Source organism: Eumetopias jubatus, unplaced genomic scaffold, assembly GCF_037043125.1.
Source record: "Eumetopias jubatus isolate StellerSeaLion01/CBP00866 unplaced genomic scaffold, mEumJub1_p1.0 scaffold_11, whole genome shotgun sequence".
NCBI lineage: Eukaryota > Metazoa > Chordata > Mammalia > Carnivora > Otariidae > Eumetopias > Eumetopias jubatus.
The window spans coordinates 97,888,337-97,912,609 of NW_028274817.1; the positions used below are offsets into that span (position 1 = coordinate 97,888,337).

At 34.6% G+C, this 24,273-nt stretch overlaps 1 pseudogene; it reads left to right on the plus strand.

Moving 5' to 3' along the window:
* Positions 1-23,140, plus strand: part of LOC114199436 (small ribosomal subunit protein eS8-like) — a 106,137-nt pseudogene extending 82,997 nt beyond the window's left edge.
* Positions 23,141-24,273: the final 1,133 nt, after the last annotated feature.

The window sequence follows — 24,273 nt, forward strand, 5'->3', positions numbered from 1 at the left end:
AACTTAACATCAGTCTTGGCAATGATTTTTTTGAATGTGACCCCAAAAGCCCAGGCAATAGAAGCAAACATAAATAAGTGGGTCTACATCAAACTAAAAAGCTTCTTCACAGGAAATGAAGCAATCAACAAAGTGGGAAGGTAACTTATGTAATGGCAAAAAATACTTGAAAACTATATATCTTATAAGTGGTTAATATTGAAAACATATAAGGACTTTATACAACTCAATAGCAAACATAAATAAATAATCCAATTAAAAATGAATAAAATGCCCAAATAGACATTTTTCCTAAGAAGACATAGAAATGGCCAATGGGTACATGAAAAGATGCTGAACATCAGTAATTATCAAGGAAAATGTTATGATTTCTTTTATTAAAAAGAGAAGAGATAACAAGTGTTAGCAAAGTTGTAGAGAAAAGGGAACACTTATACAATGTTGGTGGGATGTAATTACTGTAGACATTATGGAAAACTGTGGAATTTCCTCAAAAAATTAAAAATAGAACTACCATATGATCCAGCAATTCCACTTCCGGGTATAAATTCAATGGAAATGAAATCTGGAATTTGAAAAGATAATCTGCGTTCCCATGGTCATTGCAACATTATTCACAATAGCAGTGATATGGAAACAACCCAAATGTCCATCTTTGGCTAAATGGATAAAGAAATAAAGAAAATGTGACCACACACACACACACACACACACACACACACACACACACACACACACACTACAATATTATTCAACCTTAAAACAGAAGGAAATCCTGTTGGGCGCCTGGGTGGCTTGGTCGTTAAGCGTCTGCTTTCGGCTTGGGTCATGATCCCAGGGTCCTGGGATCGAGCCCCACAGGACCTGCTCCGCGGGAAGCCTGCTTCTACCTCTCTCACTCCCCCTGCTTGTGTTCCCTCTCTCACTGTGTCTCTCTCTGTCAAATAAAATAAATAAATAAATAAATAAATAAATAAATAAAATCTTAAAAAAAAAAAGAAATCCTGTTAACTGTGAAAATATGGGTGAACTTGGAGGACATTATGCTAAGTGAAAAAGCCAGACAGAGAAAAATAAGTCAGATTGGAGAAAGATACATCATGCTAACAGTAATCAAAAAGAACCTGAAGAAGCTATATTAATCTTAGACAAAGCAGACTTCTGAGGATGAAAAGTTATCAGGGATAAAAAGGAGCATTGCATAATGATAAAATCATTACTTCCCCAAGAAGATGTAATAATCTTTCATGTGCATACAACTAACAAAAGAACATCAAAGTACATGTTGCAAAAACTATAGAACTGTAAGGGAAAAAGATGAATCCACTATTATAGTTGGAGACTTTAACACACTTCTATCAGTAATTGACAAATTCAATTGGCACAAAATCAGTAACATAAACTGAATAGTATCATTGACCACTTGGATCTAATGTACATGTATAGAATACTTCATAAAACACTAACAGAATACACATTCTTCTGAAGCTCACCTACAACATTCACCAAGATAGAGTATATTCTGGATCATAAAACAACCACAATTTAACTAATTTAAAAGAATACATATCATACAACATATGCTATCATACCACAATGAAGTTAAACTAGGAATCAATAACAGAAGGATAGCCAGAAACTCCAACATACTTGAAGATTAAACAACACATTTTTAATTAAGCTTTTTATTTTAATTCCAGTATGGTTAACATACAGTGTTATATTAGTTTCAGGTGTACGATAGTGATTCATCAATTCTGTACATTACTCATTGCTTATCATGATTAGTACACTCTTAATCCTCATCACTTATTTCACCCATCCCCCCACCAAACTCCCCTGTGGTAACCCTCTGTTTATTCTCTATAGTTAAGAGTCTGGTTTTTGGTTTGTTTCTTCCCCTTAACACACTTTTAAATTACACATGGATCAGAAAAGAATCCTCAAGAAAAATTAAAAATATTTTGAACTAAAGGAAAATAAAAACACAATTTATCAAGTTTTGTGGGGTACAATGAAAACAGTGCTAGGGGAATTTTACAGAATTGAATGCATACATTAGAATTGAAGAAAGATCTAAAATGAATAATCTAAGCTTCTACTTTAGGAAACTAGAAGTAACAATAAATTTCACCACAAGAAGAAAAATTAAAAAAAATAAGATTTAGAGCAGAAATCAATGAAATTGAAAATAGGAAATCAGTACTTTAATTTTGCTAGTAGTATAGATCTTAAAAACTCTCACCACACACACTCAAAATATATGAAGTAATGGATACGTTAATTATCTTGATTGTGGTAATCATTTCATAAGGTATACATATATCAAAACATCAGGTTGTACACAGTAAGTCAATCAAACCATTAGCTTACTCTTTGAAGAGATCGATAAAATTGATAAAACTCTACCCAGGTTAAGTAAGAAAAAAAGCAATAAGACATAGATTACTAGCATCAGAAATCAAAGAGGGGACCATCACTACTAATCTAATGGACAGTAAATGAGTAAAAAATATTATGAACCATTCTATGACCATAAATTTGATAACCTAGATTTTGTCAAATCACAAAAAAATCAATCATAAAATTGATAACCAATTTCTTAAAAAATACAATTTACCAAAAATCACAAAGGAGAAATAGTCTGAAGAGGACTGTTTTTTCAAAGACATTCGATCAGTAATTAATAACCTTCTCAAATAGAAAGCACTACAGAGCAGTTCATAAAACAATGGAATATATATTCCTAGTCTGATAATCCTCAAACCCCCGCCATATCTGAGCCTGGTTTGATGATTGCTTCATCTTTTCCAATTGTATTTTTGTCTTTTACTATGATTTTTAATTTTTCTTGAATGCCAGATATGATGTATTGAATAAAATAGAATTGAAGAAAATAGTCTTTTAGTGTTAGGTTTTAGATTTTTCTGGCTAGGCATTAGACTGTACCTGTAGGTGTCAGAAGCTAATATTTCCTCCCGTGGTGGTGTTTTTGCCTTCCCTGTTGTCTTAGGGTTTCCCTAGAAACTTATTCTTTTTTTTCTTAAATAAGTCTGAGATATGCTATTCTTTCGATTTTATTCTCCTATTGTTATTATACAGGACCCCTACTGATGTGGTAAAATGTGGGAGGAGAAGTGTTCTATACTTCTATGATTGGGTCTTAGACTATTGGTAAACCTTTGCTCTGGTTTGTGACCTTCACAAGTGCTTCTCAGGGACTACCACCCCTTTAGATGAGACAGGAAGGTCAAAGGGGGTTGAAGTTGGTGTTATCCTTCCCCCACATAGAAGGCTAAATGGGTTGGAGTTAAGTAGTTTGACTCTAGTAAAACTGATACTCTTGAAGGCAAACCTTGTTAAGAACAAAGAAGCTCTGGGTGAATTTCAAAAGAGCAATTTTTTCTTCACTACTTGCTAGAAGCTTAAGGGGATTTTCTTCTGATCTTCACTGTGAAAACCCAGGAGGCTCCTTGAGGTAAAACTCACCAAAGTATGAGGCCCTCTACTGAAGTTTTTAACCTTCAACTATATCCGCACTGGACCTCCAGAAATTCATCATAATAGCATATGTTTGCCTACTTTGCACTAGTTCCCATATTTGTTTTTGCTCCTGAACTTCTGCTCCCTTAAGTTATGATTCTTTGTATGTACCTTCCTGTCTCTTCAATTATGGATCCTGTAGTTTGCTCTGTGGCCTTGATTCTCTGATGGGTCTAAGAAGAGGTGTTCATTTTTAATTTGTTCAGCTTTTTTCTTGTGAGGATTAGAGTGAAGACTTCCAAGCTCCTTACATGCCAGAACAGAAACTAGAAGTCTCTATTATTTTTTAAATTTAATCATTTCTTAAACTCAGAGTTATATTGAGATCACTGAATTCTCACTTTTAATAGCCTCTGTTATTTCATAGATGCTTTAAGGCCTCTTATTTTTGAGGAAATTTGTATTTGTTATTATTGCTTTATTTTCTTCTTCTATTTCAGAGTTTCTTAATCTTGGTCCTACAGACACTTTGAGCAAGATTATTATTTGTCCTGGGGGGATATTTTGTGAATTTTAAGATGTTTAGCACCATCTCTGGCCTCCACATACTAGATTCCAGCAGTACCTCAGTAATTGTGATAATCAAACTATCTGCATAAATTGCAGAATGTCAGTTGGGAGAAAAATTGTACCCAGTTGTGAGCCACTGTTCAACCTTTACTGTCTCTTCATTTTTTAATTTTCTTTTTCAGATTTTTTGTCTTGGTCTCATATGTTAAGGCTTTCCTAAAAATTTTGGAAGCTTTAAAAAAATGAAGAATTAAAAAGCCAATTGTAAGCCTTAAACATGTGAGTGGGGCTTAGTGAGCCCAGTGCTTTATGGTAATGACAGTGGTTGACTATTGATAGGTCCTTTCCTGGATCCATTCAGTTTACCAAAGGTAAATTTTCTCATATCCATTCTGGCACATTATATACCTGGCTATAGTAACTTCTTTTCATTTCACCCTTAAAACTTTCTGTTCCTCTAAATTTTCTAAATCACAGCTCTAATTAAGTTATTCTCTATTTAAAACTTCAGTGGTTCTTCACTACCTAGAGAAGTAACAGTGGTGCTATTGACTTTTAAGGCAATGTACAGTATGACAATTCATTCCATTTTCTACATTTATTTACTGCTATTTACTTTATGTCAAATAGAACCTGTGCTCTTCCTACCTTCAGAGCTTTTGTTCCTATTGTTTCTTCCTGGTGGAACTACTTTTCTCTTTCAGAAAACTAAAATCCTAACCTTTCCTTTGAACACCATTTGAAATGCCATGTTTTAAATGCCATGGCATTTTTCTGAATTTTTTTATTTACTTGTGATAACTCCCTTCTCTGAATTTTGTATACTTTTATTTTATATTTTGTTTCATTTGCAACATATGATATTTTGCCTTATATCCCAGTTATTTGTGAAATCATTATTCTCCTGGATTATAAAATCTTTGAGGACATGGTTCAATCATTTTTATATGTTCTGCACCATATAGCACAGAATCTCACACATAGATGGTGCTAAAATATGTTGTTTGGTTATAAATTTTAAAAAATTTAAACTGACAGCAAAAATGCCATTCTCTTTCAAGAAGACTTCCTGATCATTCAAGTTTTCTTCTATTTCTCTCTAGTCTGAAATTCTATAGTACCCAATCTTTGTACCAGTTATTTCAGCAGTTAGTTACTTATTTAATGGTGCCATGTGTCATCCCCAGTAGTTTAAAAGTTGCCTGAGGGCTGGGGCAGTTTTCATTATCTCTTTTGTATTCTTTATAAGTGCCTTGAATACGTAAGTGGATTCATGAATACTTGTTGAATCAGATTGAACATAGTAGTCTTTCGTACTTCTTTCAAAATGCCACACATTTGGCATGCAAATTAAGCATCAATAAATTAGTGGACTATTGTGAAAATATCCTGAAAGTTGCACATAAAATTCAGCTTCTTGAGAGGAATATTTTTCTCATCGAGATAGTCGGCTAACTCCATTCCAGCTTCATTTACTCTAAAATGATTTATTACAAAGCTAGAGTTTGGTGTACAACTATTATTCTGTATAAGCAGCCATTTGTTCATCCTTTAAGTCTTTATTTCAAAAGGATTTTTCCCCATTACTCATTTCTTTGTACTTTACAAAATATAAATATTGTACGTGCTATCTTGCCTTTGCCTTCTTTTTTGGCAGGATTCCAGTCACAGTGAATTATCCTCAAAATAATAAGTACATTTGTCAATCAAGAGAAAAACTGTATGTAAATAAGTCTTCCTTAAAGTTTCTCATAATTCCCAATGTGAGAAATACATTCTCAAAAAGTAATGTACAATCTGGTTACAGAGAGGAATATGATTCCCTCTTTAAGCATTCATCTGCCATTTATAGGTTTTATAGGTTTATATAATATGTGACTTCAGAATTGATCAGGGCAATACTAATACTGTTCCTCCCTCTTGAAGTTGATAGTTATTGAAAGCATTATAATTAACAGAACCCTCTATTACTTTTTACAGAAAATTAACATTTTTATTTTATTTTTTACAGAAAATTAATAATTAAAAATTTTCATAGAATTTGATTATATTGTTTTAGTGAAACCAGTGAACTTGTATAAATCTAGAAGCTAATTATGATGTTTTATTATCATTAACAATTATTAAATCATCACATTGTGATAATTAGAATTTTTAAATTACTAATTACTTCATAATTTGATCTGTCCTGAGTGTTAACATCTGGGTCTAGACAATAAAAAATGCTAACCAATATATATGACAGAAAATCACTGACCACACTAACCATATTTTTTTTACATATATGTCACTTTTGTAAATCAGGTCAGTATATTTTACAAAGGGCCAGAGTTGCTCAAAATCATTATTCCTCAATTCACATTAATCAATATGCTAGATGCTTTTACTGATATATTTATTACTCACACACACAGAAAAAATCCTTCAAGATTTTTATTTCAAAGATTTCAAGAGGAAGCTGCAGGGAAATTTGCCAAAAGTACCACAAAAATACCACTGTGGAATCTTCAAATTTAAAAGAGAAGAATGAAAAAAGTGTAAAATTAATTGTATTGTTTTCTAGTGATGACCAGGATGTTTAAGTATAAACACTTCATAAAAAATGGGCCTCAGACATATGCAATATTATTGCTATATCACTAATGGTGTTCTTTCAAGCCTGCCTTCACACCCAGCGCTTTTAAACTGCTATTATAATGCTTTTTTATAACAATTTCTATTTAAATGCAAAGTCCTATGGGGCTAAGCATTGCTGGCTTTTTCTTTTATGTGCATTTTTAGTATATAATTCAACTTAACATTTCCTCCATTTATTGATTTTATGATGAAAATAAAATGCCTTAAAATATTTTGTAAATAACATTATTTTTATATTTATTGCAATATATCAGACTGGAAAATTAACATATAACTAAAAATTTTTACAATTATTGGAACTTTTTAAAGGTTATTACTCATCTACTATCTCTTACTCTTCTAAGCAAAACCTTTATTTCATCATAATGATGTGTCTCTTCAGAGAATATATACTTTCGTGTTGCTTTAAAATACTATTCTCTTTATAGCTGTGAGCATCCGTAAGATTGTACTATGGCTTGTTATATGAGCTAAAATTTTCACTGTGTGAATTCTTACTTGCTGGTAACTTTTAATTAGCTATGCAGGTAGACCAAAATACTAATAAAAATTTCAATTAGGATAAAAGTTCTGCCTTAATCCCATGTTTTGAAATTTAAAATATTTTACTCTGTCCCTTCCCCTTCTGTTTGGGGTTCTATAAGGCACTGCATCATTACAGTTTGTTTCCCATTCCTTATTATCTGCATATTGAAAGTCTCCATCCTTTCCTAAATTTGCAATCCCTGTCCAATTTCATTGCTAGTCTATTTTAGCTCCCATTCTTTCAAAGACTGGAGAAATAGTAAAATAAAATTCATGAAGAATAAAGTGGAAAGGAAAGAAGATGGCAAAAATAGAGGGAGATTCATAGACTGCTTGAACTTTCAGCTCAGAACTTTCAATTTTGGATTAAGACAGAGTAAACTCATTGCATTGCATTTCTCTCACTGTATACAGCTATAAAACTTGGATAGAATGCATAAGGCAGCTATCTGAGATTTCTAAAAGGTAAATATTAAAGTCAGGTTAAGGAAAATGACTGGAATTTGAAATGCCCCCAAACTGGTGGCAAATTTACCATTTTCTCTTTACCAGTACCTCCCAGCCTGAAGTTAATGAATCAAAGTGTCACCAGAATGCAGAAATAGACCAGAGAAGCCCTCTAATTCTAGCTAAAGGAGAATGAAAGGGAACTCTTAAAGTTCAGAGTGTGAAAATCCCTCATAAATGTGTGTGTGCACGCACACACACACACACACACACACACACACACATATATATATATATATACATATATATATATATATATATAATTTTCTCTGTTCTTTCACTCTCCAATCCCCAAGTAATTCTATAATTCTATGGTGGTTGTGGCAGCAGGAGCCAAAACTCTGATTAAGAAGAACCTTCATTTCTTTTCAGTGGATTTGTGGTTCCAAGAGTACGAGGACAAAATTTATTTCTCTTTTTCTTTCTCCCTACAGCTTGCCCCTCTCATACAGGTAAAACTCTGTAAGTGTATAGTAGAATCAGGAAATCAAAGCCCAACTTTCTGGACAAAGAACTAAGAGGAGCCTCAGGGGAAAAGAGGAAATGCCACTGAGTGGGAGGAGCTGGGACAGTGACCTCATAACATTCTTTTGTGAAATTCTAGGCTTGTCCTTAAATGGCTCATACAGTGGATCTTTTCCTATTTAGCACAGCAAAAACAGAATAAACTAATGAATAGACCAAGGTTCAGATTCCAGATTGTTGGCACACAGTAGACAAATCAGAACAGTACCACAAATGCTTTGAAAACTGAACTGTCATTGGAACCATAGCCCACAGAATGCAAGATGGAAATGTGAGATGGAAATTTGAGATGGAAAAAAACAGGTTGATTAGCTTCTAAAACAAAAACATTGATGTTATCTTAGAATTTAAACAAAACTCAGTGTTTTATAATATATTCAAAACATCTAGGATATGTAAGTGAAGCCAATATCAATGCATAGGGAAAAGAAGCAAATGCCAAGATGACACAGATGTTGGAATAATCTGACAAATATCTAAAATAGCTATCACAAAAATGACCTAGGAGGCAATCACAGATGCTCTTAAAACTAAGGATATCTCGGGAAAAAAATTCAATTATTAAAAGGAATCAAATGGAAAGTTTAGAACTGGTAGTAGTTTAACCAAAAAAAAAAAAAAAAAAAGGAAATACACACAGAAACAAAGATGAAAACAAAAAAAAAATTCACTCGATAGAACAAAACAGCAGGATTGAAATAATGGAGGAAACAGTCAGTGAATGCAAATAAATCTGTAATTACATCAAAATTTTAAAAGTCTGACTCCTCCAATTTGAAGATTATCAGACTGGATCAAATTCCAGCTGTATGTGCTGAAAAGAGACAACCATTAAATATAAGTAAGATAAAATTTTTTTGTTCTTTAAATTTTTTATTGTTGTGTTAATTGCCATACATTACATCATTAGTTTGTGATGTAGTGTTCCATGATTCATCGCTTGTGCATAACACCCAGTGCTCCACACAGAACATGCCCTCTTTAAAACCCATCACCAGGCTAACACATTCCCCCACCCCCCTCCCCTCTAGAACCCTCAGTTTGTTTTTCAGACTCCATCCTCTCTCATGGTACATCTCCCCCTCCGATTTATCCCCCTTCATTCTTCCCTTTCTGCTATCTTCTTTTTTTTTTCTTAACATATATTGCATTATTTGTTTCAGAGGTACAGATCTGTGATTCAAGAGTCTTGCACAATTCACAGCACTCACCATAGCACATACCCTCCCCAATGTCTATCACCCAACCACCCCATCCCTCCCACCCCACCCCCACGCCAGCAAACCTGTTTGTTTCCTGAGATTAAGAATTCCTCATATCAGTGAGGTCATATGATACATATCTTTCTCTGATTGACTTATTTCACTCAGTGTAACACCCTCCAGTTGTATCCACATTGTTGCAAATGGCAAGATCTCGTTCCTTTTGATGGCTGCATAATATTCCATTGTGTATATATACCACTTCTTCTTTATCCATTCCTCTGTTGATGAACATCTTGGCTATTTCCACAGTTTGGCTATTGTGGACATTGCTTTAAACATCGGGGTGCACGTACCCCTTCAGATCCCTACATTTGTATCTTTGGGGTAAATACCCATTAGTGCAATTGCTGGATCATAGGGTAGCTCTATTTTCAACTGTTTGAGAAACCTCCATACTGTTTTCCAGAGTGCTTGCACCAGCTTGCATTCCCACCAACAGTGTAGGTGGGTTCCCCTTTCTCCGCATCCCCGCCAACATCTGTCGTTTCCTGACTTGTTAATTTTAGCCAGTCTGACTGGTGTGAGGTGATATCTCATTGAGGTTTTGATTTGGATTTCCCTGATGCCGAGCAATGTTGAGCAGTTTTTCATGTGTCCGTTGGCCATTTGGATGTCTTCTTTGGAAAAATATCTGTTCATGTCTTCTGCCCATTTCTTGATTGGATGATTTGTTCTTTGGGTGTTGAGTTTGAGAAGTTCTTTATAGATTTTGGATACTAGCCCTTTATCTGATATGTCATTTGCAAATACCTTCTCCCATTCTGTCGGTTGTCTTTCGGTTTTGTGGACTGTTTCTTTTCCTGTGCAAAAGCTTTTTATCTTGATGAAATCCCAATAGTTCATTTTTGCCCTTGCTTCCCTTGCCTTTGGCGATGTTTGTAGGAAGAAGTTGCTGTGGCTGAGATCGAAGAGGTTGCTGCCTGTGTTCTTCTTTAGGATTTTGATGGACTCCTGTCTCACATTTAGGTCTTTCAACCATTTTTTGTCTATTTTTGTGTATGGTCTAAGGAAATGGTCCAGTTTCATTCTTCTGCATGTGGCTGTCCAATTTTCCCACCACCATTTCTTGAAGAGACTGTCTTTTTTCCATTGGACATTCTTTCCTGCTTTGTCAAAGATGAGTTGACCATAGAGTTGAGGGTCCATTTCTGGGCTCTCAATTCTGTTCCATTGATCTATGTGTCTGTTTTTGTGCCAGTACCATACTTTCTTGATGATGACAGCTTTGTAATAGAGCTTTAAGTCCGGAATTGTGATGCTGCCAGCTTTGCTTTTTTTTTTCAACATGCCTCTGGCTATTCGGGGTCTCTTCTGGTTCCATACAAATTTTAGGATTATTTGTTCCATTTCTTTGAAAAAAGTGGATGGTATTTTGATGGGGATTGCACTGAATGTGTAGATTGCTCTAGGTAGCATTGACATCTTCACCATATTTGTTCTTCCAATCCATGAGCGTGGAACGTTTTTCTATTTCTTTGTGTCTTCCTCAATTCCTTTCATGAGTATTTTATAGTTTTCTGAGTACAGATCCTTTGCCTCTTTGGTTAGATTTATTCCTAGGTATCTTATCGTTTTGGGTGCAATTGTAAATGGGATCAACTCCTTGATTTGTCTCTCTTCTGTCTTGTTGTTGGTGTGTGGGAAAGCCACTGATTTCTGTGCATTGATTTTATATCCTGCCACTTTACTGAATTCCTATATGAGTTATAGCAGTTTCGGGGTGGAGTGTTTGAGTTTTCCACATAAAGTATCATATCATCTGCAAACAGTGAGAGTTTGAATTCTTCTTTGCCGATTGGATGCCTTTGATTTCTTTTTGTTGTCTGATGGCTGTGGCTAGGACTTCTAATACTATGTTGAATAGCAGTGGTGACAGTGGACATCCCTGCCACGTTCCTGACCTTAGGGGGAAAGCTCTCAGTTTTTCCCCATTGAGAATGATATTCGTTTTGGGTTTTTCATAGACGGCTTTTACGATATTGAGGTATGTACCCTCTATCCCTATACTCTGAAGAGTTTTGATCAAGAAAGGATGCTGTACTTTGTCAAATGCTTTTTCTGCATCTTTTGAGAGGATCATATGATTCTTGTTCTTTCTTTTGTTAAGGTATCATATAACATTGATTGATTTTCAGTTGTTGAACCAACCTTGCAACCCAGGGATAAATCCCACTTGGTCGTAGTGAATAATCCTTTTAATGTACTGTTGGATCCTATTGACTAGTATTTTGGTGAGAATTTTTGCATCCATGTTCATCAAGGATATTGGTCTGTAATTCTCCTTTTTGATGGGGTCTTTGTCTGGTTTGGGGATTAAGGTAATGGTGGCTTCATAAAACGAGTTTGGAAGTTTTCCTTCCATTTCTATTTTTTGGAACAGTTTCAGGAGAATAAGTATTAATTCTCTTGAAATGTTTGGTAGAATTCCCCTGGGAAGCCATCTGGCCCTGGGCTTTTGTTTATTGGGAGATTTTTGATGACTGCTTTAATTTCCTTTGTGGTTATAGGTCTGTTCGGGTTTTCTATTTCTTCCTGGTTCAGTTTTGGTAGTTGATACATCTCTAGGAATGCATCCATTTCTTCCAGGTTATCTAATTTGCTGGCATAGTGTTGCTCATAATATGTTCTTATAATTGTTTGTATTTCTTTGGTGTTGGTTGTGATCTCTCCTCTTTCATTCATGATTTTGTTGATTTGGGTCATTTCTCTTTTCTTTTTGATAAGTCTGGCCAGGGGTTTATCAATCTTGTTAATTCTTTCAAAGAACCAGCTCCTATTTTTGTTGATCTGTTCTACTGTTCTTTTGGTTTCTATTTCATTGATTTCTGCTCTGATCTTTATTATTTCTCTTCTCCTGCTAGGTTTAGGCTTTATTTGCTGTTTTTTCTCTAGCTCCTTTAGGTGTACGGTTAGGTTGTGTATTTGAGATCTTTCTTGTTTCTTGAGAAAGGCTTGTATTGCTATATACTTTCCTCTAAGACTGCCTTTGCTGCATCCCAAAGATTTTGAACAGTTCTGTTTTCATTTTCATTGGTTTCCATGATTTTTTTTAATTCTTCTTTAATTTCCTGGTTGACCCATTCATTCATTAGTAGGATGCTCTTTAGCCTCCATATATTTGAATTCTTTCCGACTTTCCTCTTGTGATTGAGTTCTAGTTTCAAAGCATTCTGGTCTGAAAATATGCAGGGAATAATCCCAATCTTTTGGTAGCAGTTGAGACCTGATTTGTGACCTAGAATGTGATCTATTCTGGAGAATGTTCCATGGGCACTAGAGAAGAATGTGTATTCCGTTGCTTTGGGATGGAAAGTTCTGAATATGTCTGTGAAGTCCATTTGGTTCAGTGTGTCATTTAAAGTCTTTATTTCCTTGTTGATCTTTTGCTTAGATGATCTGTCCATTTCAGTCAGGGGGGTGTTAAACTCCCCCACTATTATTGTATTGTTGTCAATGTGTTTCTTTGCTTTTGTTATCAATTGCCTTATATAGTTGGCTTCTCCCATGTTAGGGGCATAGATATTTACAATTGTTAGATCTTCTTGTTGGATAGACCCTTGAAGTAGGATATAGTGTCCTTCCTCATCTCTTATTACAGTCTTTGGTTTAAAATCTAATTTGTCTGATATAAGGATTGCCACCCCAGCTTTCTTTTGGTGTCCATTAGCATGGTAAATGGTTTTCCAACCCCTCACTTTCAATCTGGGGGTGTCTTTGGGTCTAAAATGAGTCTCTTGCAGACAGCATATCGATGGGTCTTGTTTTTTCATCCAATCTGATAGCCTGTGTCTTTTGATTGGGGCATTTAGCCCATGTACATTCAGGGTAACTATTGAAAGATATGAATTTAGTGCCATTTTATTGCCTGGAAGGTGACTTACTGTATATTGTCTGCGTTCCTTTCGGGTCTGTGCTGCTTTTAGGCTCTCTCTTTGTTTAGAGAATCCCTTTCAATATTTCTTGTAGGGTTGGTTTCATGTTTGCAAATTCCTTTAGTTTTTGTTTGTCCTGGAAGCTTTTTATCTCTCCTTCTATTTTCAGTGATAGCCCAGCTGGATATAGTATTCTTGGCTGCATATTTTTCTTTTAATGCTCTGAAGGTATCATGCCAGTCCTTTCTGGCCTGCCAGGTCTCTGTGGATAGGTCTGTTGCCAATCTAATGTTTCTACCATTGTAGGTTGCAGATCTCTTCTCCCAAGCTGCTTTCAGGATTTTCTCTTTGTCTCTGAGCCTCGTAAGTTTTACTATTAGATGTCGGGGTGTTGACCTATTTTTATTGATTTTCAGAGCGTTCTCTGTGCCTCCTGGATTTTGATGCCTGTTTCCTTCCCCACTTTAGGGAAGTTCTCTGTTATAATTTGCTCCAGTATACCTTCTGCCCCTCTCTCTCTTTCTTCTTCTGGGACCCCAATTATTCTAATGTTGTTTCATCTTATGTTATCGCTTATCTCTCAAATTCTGCCCTCGTGATCCAGTATTTGTTTATCTCTCTTTTTCTCAGCCTCTTTATTTTCCATCATTTGGTCTTCTATATCGCTGATTCTCTCTTCTGCCTCATTTATCGTAGCAGTAAGTGCCACCATTTTTGATTGCATCTCATTAATAGCCTTTTTGATTTCAACTTGGTTAGATTTTAGTTCTTTTATTTCTCCAGAAAGGGTTTCTCTAATAACTTTCATGCTTTTTCAAGCCCAGCTAGTATCTTTAAAATCATGATTCTGAACTCTAGGTCTGACATTGTACTAATGTCCGTATTGAGTAGGTCCCTGGCAGATGGTACTACCTCTTTTTCCTTTTTTGAGGTGATTTTTTCCGTCTTGTCATTTTGTCCAGAGTAGAATAGATGAATGAGAGAACAAAATGCTAACAGGGTAACAACGTCCCCAGAAAATATACTCTAAAGAAATCAGAAGAGACCTGAAACTGGGAGAAAAGAAAGGGAAAGAAAGAAAAAAGAAAGAGAAAAAAAAAGAAAAAGAAAAAGATAAAAACAAAAACAGAACAAAAGAAAAAAAAAACAGAATATGATCAAATATGATCAGGCTGGTGCATAGTTCCCTGCCACACAGTAGATTAGTAAGATAAAAATTTTAAATAAAATAATAAATATATGTGATGAAAACATACAATAAACTTCTAGAGCTATACACATTTCAAATAAAATTTTCTTAAATTTTAGAATTGTTATTAATTATAAGGAAAGATATCATAATGATAAAATTGTCTATCAACTAGGAACGTATAACTATTCTCAATTTTTGTGATCTTAATTACATATTTTAAAAATATATAGAGAAAGGAAATGACAATTTAAAAAGATAAATAAACTTCACAATCAGAGTGTGGGATTTTAACAGATGTCTCTCAGTACATGTTAGGGAAACAATCAGTAAGCATAGAAAAACTGACACAGTTATCAGATTTTGATTCCTAAATCTGGCAAATACATTTTAATAAATGTAACAAATCCAGATCAATCTCTTTTACAAACATAGATAAAAAAATCCTAAATAAACTTTTTCCTACACCAATCAATAATATATGAAAAGGAAAAAAATCACTATCTGTTTGTATTTATTGCTAGAACACATAGCTTAACATTTAAATATCTGTAAACAGAATTTACTATATTAATATTTGGTTCTACCTCTCAATATTGGGACATGCTCATTCAGCCAATATTTGTTCATGAATTTCACAATCAAATTCTTTGATATGCTTATCTTGTTAAAAATCTCAATATCACGTGACTGTTTTGATCACTCCTTCCTGGACAACTGTTTCAGTTGCAACAATGTAGAAAAAAAACTGTTACTTTTTCTTCTCATTTATATCTTTTGAGCAATATAAAACCAACAATTCACTCAGGGTTTTGGTGGGCATGAACTCCTAACTATAGGTTACATTTTCCAGAAGCTTTTGAAACTGCATGTGGCAATTTGACTAATTTTTGGCTATTGTAGAGTGAATAGAAGGATGTGTGCAACATTCTGCTTACATTATTTTAAAAATAAAATTTCTTTCCCTCCAGTTTTTCTTTTACTCCCCTTATGGGTTAGAACAGTGATTGATATGGCCATTGTGTCAATGCTGTCCCTGTTGATGAGGGCACCACCAATGGAGTGGGGAGGGATTGAGAAAGAAATGAAATAGAATACACCTACTTCCTTTCCCAGCATTGTAGAATCAAGCAGCCTACTCACCCTGGACAGCCCGTACATCACTGTACTGTTACATACAGGAAAATAAAACCTCATCTGGTTTGAGCTATTATATTTGTGGTTGTCTTTGTTACAGCAGAGTAATTTATATACTAGTTAATAACTAAAGAAAATAAAACTCTACAATAAAGATGTTTAATTATTATATAAGAAGAAATTTGGAGGTTCCCAGATTTGGCATAATGCCTAAGAAATGGTGGCAGATAGCTAGGCTTTTTTTTCCCCCTATATATCTCCTATGCCACTCTCAGCACATTATTCTTAGTTTTACACTCTCATGGTCCCAAAATGACTGAAGCATCTCCGAATATCTTTTTCTTATAAAATAAATTTCATTTAAAGTTAAAAGGAGTATAATTTTCCCCAAATCTCCAGTATCCTTTACCTTATGGCTCTGCACATAAGTGTGTTTACCTTCTTACCCCTAAAAGGAATCACTCACAAAATGGTAATGGGATTATTTTGCTTGGTTTAGGTCAATCATGGTTTCCCTAAGGCTTGGAGAATGACATACATATTGCCAGTGACATGTCCACTTATTTCTTGTTTAAATATACAGGTGCTTTCCCCCAATATATACATATTAATTTTTTTCTTTTCTTTTTCAATGCATTTATAGCCTTTCAAAGTGAGAAATGCTGAAAGGCTCATCTAGTTAACAAATCTAGCTTGAAACAAATGATGTTTGGTTTTTGTACTTATTTGTTAAATTCGGATGTGGCTCCTCTATCTAAAAAAAGATAAATTTCCTGCCCCCAATGTATTCATTATACAATGATGGAGAAGGAATAAGATAAGTTCATTTTAAGGGGAAGCAGAAGGGATTCACAGTTGTTGGTCTACAGTATGTATCATAACTTACTGGAAAGGATTAGTATTGATTTTCTGCCATCAGTGGGATAAGCTATTTGCTGATGTGATGGATTAATTATATTAATTGATTTTTGAATATTGAATGAGCATATTGTATCTGGAATAAATCCCACTTGGTCATTCTGTATTATTCATTTTATACATTGTTGAAGTCAATTTGCTAATACTGTATTGAGGATTTTTGCATCTATGTTCATTACAGATACTGGTCTGCACTTTTCCCTTCTTGTAATGTTTTTATGAGGTTTTGGTATTAGAGAAATGCTAGCCTCATAGAATGAGTTAGAAAGTATTCCCTCTGCTTCCATCAGCTGGGAGAGATTGTAAAGAATTGGTATGATTCCTTAAATTATGGTAGAATTTACCAGTACAACCATCTGGGCCTGGTGCTTTGTTTTGGAAGGTAATTATTAATTCAATTCCTTTCATAGATATAGGCTTATTCCAATTATATATTTCTACTTGTGTGAATTGTGGAAGCTATCTTTTTCAAGTAATTTGGCCATTTTATCTAGATTATCAAATTTGTGGGTATAGAGTTCTTCAGAATATTCTATTATCCCTTTAATGATTTGGGATCAGTAATAATATCCTCCTTTTTTTCTGATATTAGGAATTTATGTCTTTTTTCCCCCTCTGGGTTAGCCTGGCTAGAGTTTTATCAATGTCTCGAATCTTCTCCAAGTACCAACTTTTGGTTTTACTAGTTTTCTATTGATTTAGTGTTTTCCATTTCATTCATTTCTGCTGTTTTTTTCTTCTCTTTGCTTTAGGTTTATATTTGTCTTCTTCCTGTAGTTTCCTAAGGTGAAAGCTTGTACTATTAAATTTAGATATTTTTTCTTTACTAATATATGCATTCAGTGTTATAAATGTCCCCTTAAGCATGCTGTTTACCAAATCACACACAGTTTGATGAGTTGTGTTTTCACTTTCATTTAGGTCAAAATAATTCTAAATTTCTCTTGGGATTTCTTTGACCCATTTGCTACTTATAAGTTTGCTGTTTACTCTCCAATTATTTTCCAGCTACCTTTCTGTTATTTTATAGCTTAATTTCATTATGGTCTGAAAGTATGATTTATCTTTTTAAAAAGTTTCTTAAAGTGTGTTTTATACCCCAGAAGGTGGTCTATTTTGTTGAATGTTCTATGTGAGCTTGAGAAGAATGTGTATTTTCCCGTTGTTGGATGAAGTGTTTGATAAATGTCAATTAGATTCAGTTGATTGATGGCATTGCTCTGTTCAGCTGTAACCTCACTGATTTTCTGCCTGCTGGTCTGTCAATTACTGATAGAGGGGTGTTGAAGTCTCCAACTATAATAGCACATTCATCTATTTTTCCTTGTAGTTCTATCAGTTTTACCTCACTCATTTTGACATTCTCCCATTAAGCACATGCACATTAAGATTGTTAGGTTATATCATTTTGGGAAAATGATCAGTTTATCATGATAAAATGTTCCTTTTTATTCCTGATAATTTACCTTGTTCTAAAGTGTGGTTTACTTGACGTTAATATGGCTATGCAAGCTTTTTTGATTAGTGTTAGCATTATATATCTTTCTCCATCCCTTCACTTTTAATATAGCTGTATCTTATATTTAAAGTGGGTTTCTTGGGGCACCTGGTGGCTCAGTCAGTTAAGCATCTGCCTTCATCTCAGATCATGATCCCGGGGTCCTGGGATCGAGTTCCGCATCAGGCTCTCTGCTTAGCAGGGAGTCTGCTTCTCCCTCTGCCCCTCCCCACTGTTCATGCTTGTGCTCTCTGTGTGTCTCTCTCTCTCTGAAATAAATAAATAAAATATTTGAAAAAAATAAAAGTGAGTTTCTTGTAGACAACATGTAGGTGGGTCTTGTCTTTTTATCCATTCTTTAAGTCTCTGTTTTTTATTTGGCATATATAGAACATCACAGTTTAAAGTGATTATTGATATAGTTGAATTAATATGTACCATATGTGTAACTATTTTCTATTTTCCTTATTTTTTTGTCCACTCTTTTTTGCTTCTTTGGTTTTAATTATTTTATATAATTCCATTTTTTCTCTTCTCTTAGCATGTCAATTACACTTCTTTTGGAAGTATTTTATGGTTGCTCTAGAATTTATAATGCATGTACATTTATGAGTAATTTAAGTTCATTTTCATATAACACTCCACTACTTCATGGGTAGTGCAGGTACTTTATGACAGAGTATTTCCAATTTGTCCCCCTCATCCCTTAAATCATTGCTGTCATTAATTAACTTATCCATAAGCTCTAATTACTCAATACATTGTTGCAATAATTATTATGAACAGGTAATGCTGTTAAATCAAATAAGGATGAGAAAAATGAAAATTTTATTTTACCCTCATGTATTCCTTCTCTGATGTGTTTCCTTTTTCACATAGATTTTAGTTTTTGACCTGTCTTATTCCTTCTCTTTGAAGAATATATTTTAACCTTTGTTCCAAGGCAGGTCAATTGGTGACAAAATCCCTGTTTTTATTTGTGTGAGAAAGCCTTTATTTTTCCTTCACTTTTTAATTTTTTTAAATCTAGGTGAAATTCACATAACACGAAACTATTTTAAACTATACAATTCATTGCATCACCCTAAAGGGAATTTCCATACCCATTAAACTATCACTCTTTATCCACCCCCCACCCCCCAATCCTTGGACCCTGACAATCACTAATCTGCTTTTTTTGTCTATGGAGTTACCTATTCTGGAAATTTTCTATAAATGAAAGCAAATTATATACCACATTTTTGGTCTTGATTCTTGCATTTAGCATTGTAGGTTCATTTGTTGTATTGTATTGAATTGGTATCCTGCTGCTTTGCTGAATTCATTTGTTAGTTCTAACAATTTTTTTTTTTTTAGAGTTTTTGGGTGTTCTACATATAAGGTTATATCATCTGCAAACAGAGACAGTTTTACTTCTCTTCCAATTTGGATGCTTGTTCTTTCCTTTTCTTGCCTAATTACTCTGGCTAGAACTTCCAGTACTATGTTTAATAGAAGTGGTAAAAGCAGGCATCCTTGCCTTGTTCTGGATTTTAGTCGAAAATCTGTCTTTCACCTTTGAATATGATGTTCACTATGGGATTGTTATATAGGGCTTTTATTATATTGAGTAGTTTCTTTCTATTCAGTTTCATGTTTTTATCATGAAAGATTACTGAATTGGGTCAAATGCTTTATGTACCAGTTGAGATGATTTTTTCCTCTTCATTCTGTTGATGTGGCATATTCCATTAATTAATTTTTGTATGTTGAACCATCTTTGCATTTTAGGAATAAGTCCCACGTGGTCATGGTGTATAATCCTTTTAATATGTTGCTGAGTTCTGTTCACTAGTTAGTACTTTTTGGGGAGCTTTTCATCAATGTTCATAAAACATATTGGTTTGTACTTAACTTTTCTTCTAGTATTTTTGTTGGCTTTGGTATCATGGTAATGTTTGCCATTTAGAATGAGTTAGCAAGTATTCTCTACTCTTGAATTTTTTGGAAGATTTTGAGAAGGAGTATTATTAATTCTTCTTTAAATGTTTTGTAGAATTTGCCAGTGAAGCTATCAGATCCAGGGCTTTTTGTTACTGGGAAATTTCTGATTATTGATTTAACCTCCTTACAAGTTATAAGCCTATTCAGATTTTCCATTTCTTCATAATTTATTATGGTAGGTTTGTGTTTCTAGGAATTTGTCTATTTCATCCAAGTTCTCCAATTTGAGTTTTACTGATTTTCTCTATTGTTTTTTTCTTCTCTATTTCCTTTATCTATGCTCTTATCTTTATTATTTATTTCCTTCTTCTAGCTTTGGGTTTCATTTGTCCTTAATTTTTTAGTTCTATCTGACTATCCACATTTAACCTAAGCACCCCTCTCTCTTCTGGAAGCTTCAAGAAAGAGACAACACATGGCAACACCCTGAAATTTCCTCTTGCTTCTTATGATATGTCATCATTTGGCATGTAGGTTGAATCACAGGATATAATAAGAAAAAAATTGACCACATGTTTTGCTCCATATAAAAAGAGTAACAAGTTTCTCATCTTGATATGATTGGGTCACCACTTACCCTCATTTGCCCTCCTTTACTTATCTATTTTGCACAGTTTAGGGACTGTTGTTTATACCACCCATTTTTTTAGTAATCAAGGTATTTATCAAGTATGGGATGTTTGGATAAAATTAATAGCAAATATTACGATTAGTGGCTTAAATAATAAAGATCTCTAATTACATACAATCACAGAACTGTAATCCTTTTTTAGAACCCTCCAGAAGATTTCCCCTGACTTCTCATTGACTAGCATTTTGTCACAAACAAATCTATAAAATAATCACCAGCAAAGGAGTATGAGATTAGCACACTTTATTAAGACCAATCATAATTCATCCTCTGTGGCTATAGATATTTCCCCCCTTCTCTGGGCATATTGCTGACTCAACACAATTTAGAGTTTGTAAAATTATGTTGAAGGAGGGAATGGTTATTAAGTAAGCAACCAACTCTATATCAAGCATACATTTCCTTTGATTTGATTATATCACAGTCTCCTGAGTTTTCTCCCATTTCTCTAACTGCTCATACTTATTTTATGAGGCTTGCTTCTGTTTAATTCTTAAATACTGGTGTTATTTAGAGCTCTGGCTTTTGCTCCCCCCCCCATTTTCCTACTCTTCAGATTATTCTACAATATACTCATCTAGTTTCTTGATTTCAGTTGCCTCATAAGTGCTGACAATTGCTATATATATATACACACACATACATACACACCTGCACTGAATATATTTTACTATTTAGGACTGTATACCCAGCTAGCTACTGAATATTTCTCACTTTCAATAACAGGCATCTCAAACTCATGATGATCAAAACTAACAATTATTTTCTTACAAAACCTGCTTCTTCTGTTGTCATTATAATAGCAGTTCTTCAACTGCCCAATCAAGGACCATAGGTATCATCTTACATTCCTATCTTTCCTCAGTCTCTACATCCAGATAATCACCAAGTCAGGATAAATCTAGTTTTGAAAAGGTGGAAGAAGATAAGATTAACCAAAGGAATGTATAGAGTAAGAAATAGACCTAGTAATAAGTCTAAGAAATGCTAATACCTAAAGAATAGCCATGGAGAGGAACTACAAAAGAATGCATAGTAATTATAACTAATAATGTATTGTATAATAGAAATTTGTTAGGAGAATAGATCTTAAGTGCTCTCTTCACACACACAGAATGGAACTATGTGAGGTGATGGATATATTAGTTGAGTATGGTAATCATTACATAAAATATATTTACTTCAAAACACCGTATTGTATACTTTAAGTATATATACTTTTAATTTGTCAAATGTATCTAATAAAGCTGGAAAAAAATTAAAAAATAAAGAATATACCTAATTGACAAAAAAAAACAGGTATAAAGAGAAAAATATGACTTTCTGAGAGGAAAGTGAGAAAAGACTTTCAGGAGGGTAGAAATAATTCTTTCACAGCCAGTGCTGATAGGGGTGGGCATCTCTCGGGACTAGTGCCACAGACGTTGCAAGAGCGGGGGCAAGAGAAAGACCTTCCACAAGAAGTGAAAGTATGAGCTGGGATGCCCTGCTGCCAACACTAAGATTGGCCCCCACTGCACACACACAGTCTGTATTGAGGAGTCAATAAGAAGTGCCGTGCTGGGGACCTGGGTGGCTCAGTTGGTTGAGCATCTGCCTTTGGCTCAGGTCATGATCTCAGGGTTCTGGGATGGAGCCCTGCATTGGGCTCCCTGTTCAGCAGGGAGTCTGCTTCTCCCTCTCCCGCAGCTCATACTCTTTCTCAAATAAATAAAATCTTTTTAAAAAATTTTATTTATTTATTTGACAGAGAGAGACACAGCGAGAGAGGGAACACAAGCAGCGGGAGTGGGAGAGGGAGAAGCAGGCTTCCTGTGGAGCAGGGAGCCCGATGCGGGGCTCCATCCCAGGACCCTGGGATCATGACCTGAGCCAAAGGCAGACGCTTAACGACTGAGCCACCCAGGCACCCCTAAATAAATAAAATCTTTAACAAAAAAAGAAGTACCATGCCTTGGGGCTGGACATGGGGAATGGGGAACTTTCTGGGGCTCCAAGTGTTGTATGTGCAAAACAAGGATTATTGATGTTGTCTGCAGTACATCCAACAATGAACTGGTTAGCACCAAGACCTGGTGAATAACTGTATTGTGATGTCAATCACACCCTACTGACAGTGGTACAGGTCCCACTATGCAATCCTCCTGGGCCTCAAGAAGGACTCCCAAGGAACAAGAGATTTTAAACAAAAAAATGATCAAAGGAAATTCAGAAGAAATATAATGAAGGAAAAAGAATGCCAAAACCAGCGGTCTTCTGGAGGAGCAGTTTCATCAGGGCAAGCTTCTTGCATGCATCACTTTAAGACCAGTCCAGTGTGGCCGAGCAGAAGGCTACATGCTGGAGGGTAAAGAGCTAGAGTTCTAGCTGAAGAAAATCAAAGCCTGGAAAGGCAAATAAATCTTCCTCCCTCCTATCTTCAGTCATGTAATAAAAGTGTTTATTGTTCTGAAAAAAAAAGGTAGAAATAGTTATTTTAAAATAAGGCAAAGTAATTTAACATAAGTGCAGCAAAATGTCCATTGTACTTAGCAAAAAAAAAAAAAAAAATGTTGGGACAGAAACCTGATTTTGGTTGGCCAAAAAGTGAATATAGAAAGGAAATTTGGGGATATGGTGATCTGAATACATGTTATTTTTCTCATTTTTTAATTAAAAAATATTTTTTGAATATGTATTCTTCTTCATCTGTTCTTACACTCAGCTTCTTGGATGGAAGGTTTTAACTAAAATGTGCTTCATGGTAACATATATTTGTTGGAAATTTTAGATGTATTTGTGGAAAGTTTTCTACAAGAGAGTAGGTTTTAAAGTTCATTGTTTGTAATAATTAGTATTTCTCCTTTAGAGCCTGGGGTGAAGAGGATGGCTTCCCAGCTATTCCAGAGACACAAAGTTGCAGTGTACAGGAACTCTAGGCAGTATAAGTAGCTATATGCAATCTTTGAAGAAACTACCTCATCATGAAAAAATAGGCAGCCTCCAGTTATTTATCCTAACAAACTAAATTGATCCTAGTCAGGACACTTAGGAGCTGACTGCCTTTCTTTTGTACTAATAAAATAAACATTATTAGATGGTTTACCTAAAATAAGATGAAAGAAAACCAATTATATCAGTTATCGTAATAAATTAGAATAGACTAATTCATCCTAAATGCCAGACATTAAAGTGAAAAAATATTTGGGCAAATATTTAGTTCCCAAACATCACTTTTGAAAGATAACACAGATATGTTGGGGAAAAAAAGGAATGAGAAACAATTCACTAAATATGAACAAAAATCAATCAAAAGAGGCAATATTTATATCATAAAAGGCAGCATTCAATACCAGAACCAAGATCATTAATTATGACAAAAGAGAGAATATTCCCCCATCCCAACATGTGGATGCTCCAGTCCCTGTAATTTGTGAATATGTTAAACTAAAAAGAGAGATTTTGGAAATGTGACTCAGGTTAAGGGTCTGGAGAAGGGGAGATTATTTTGGATTAGCTGGGATGACCCAACCTAATCACTTGAGTCCTTAAAA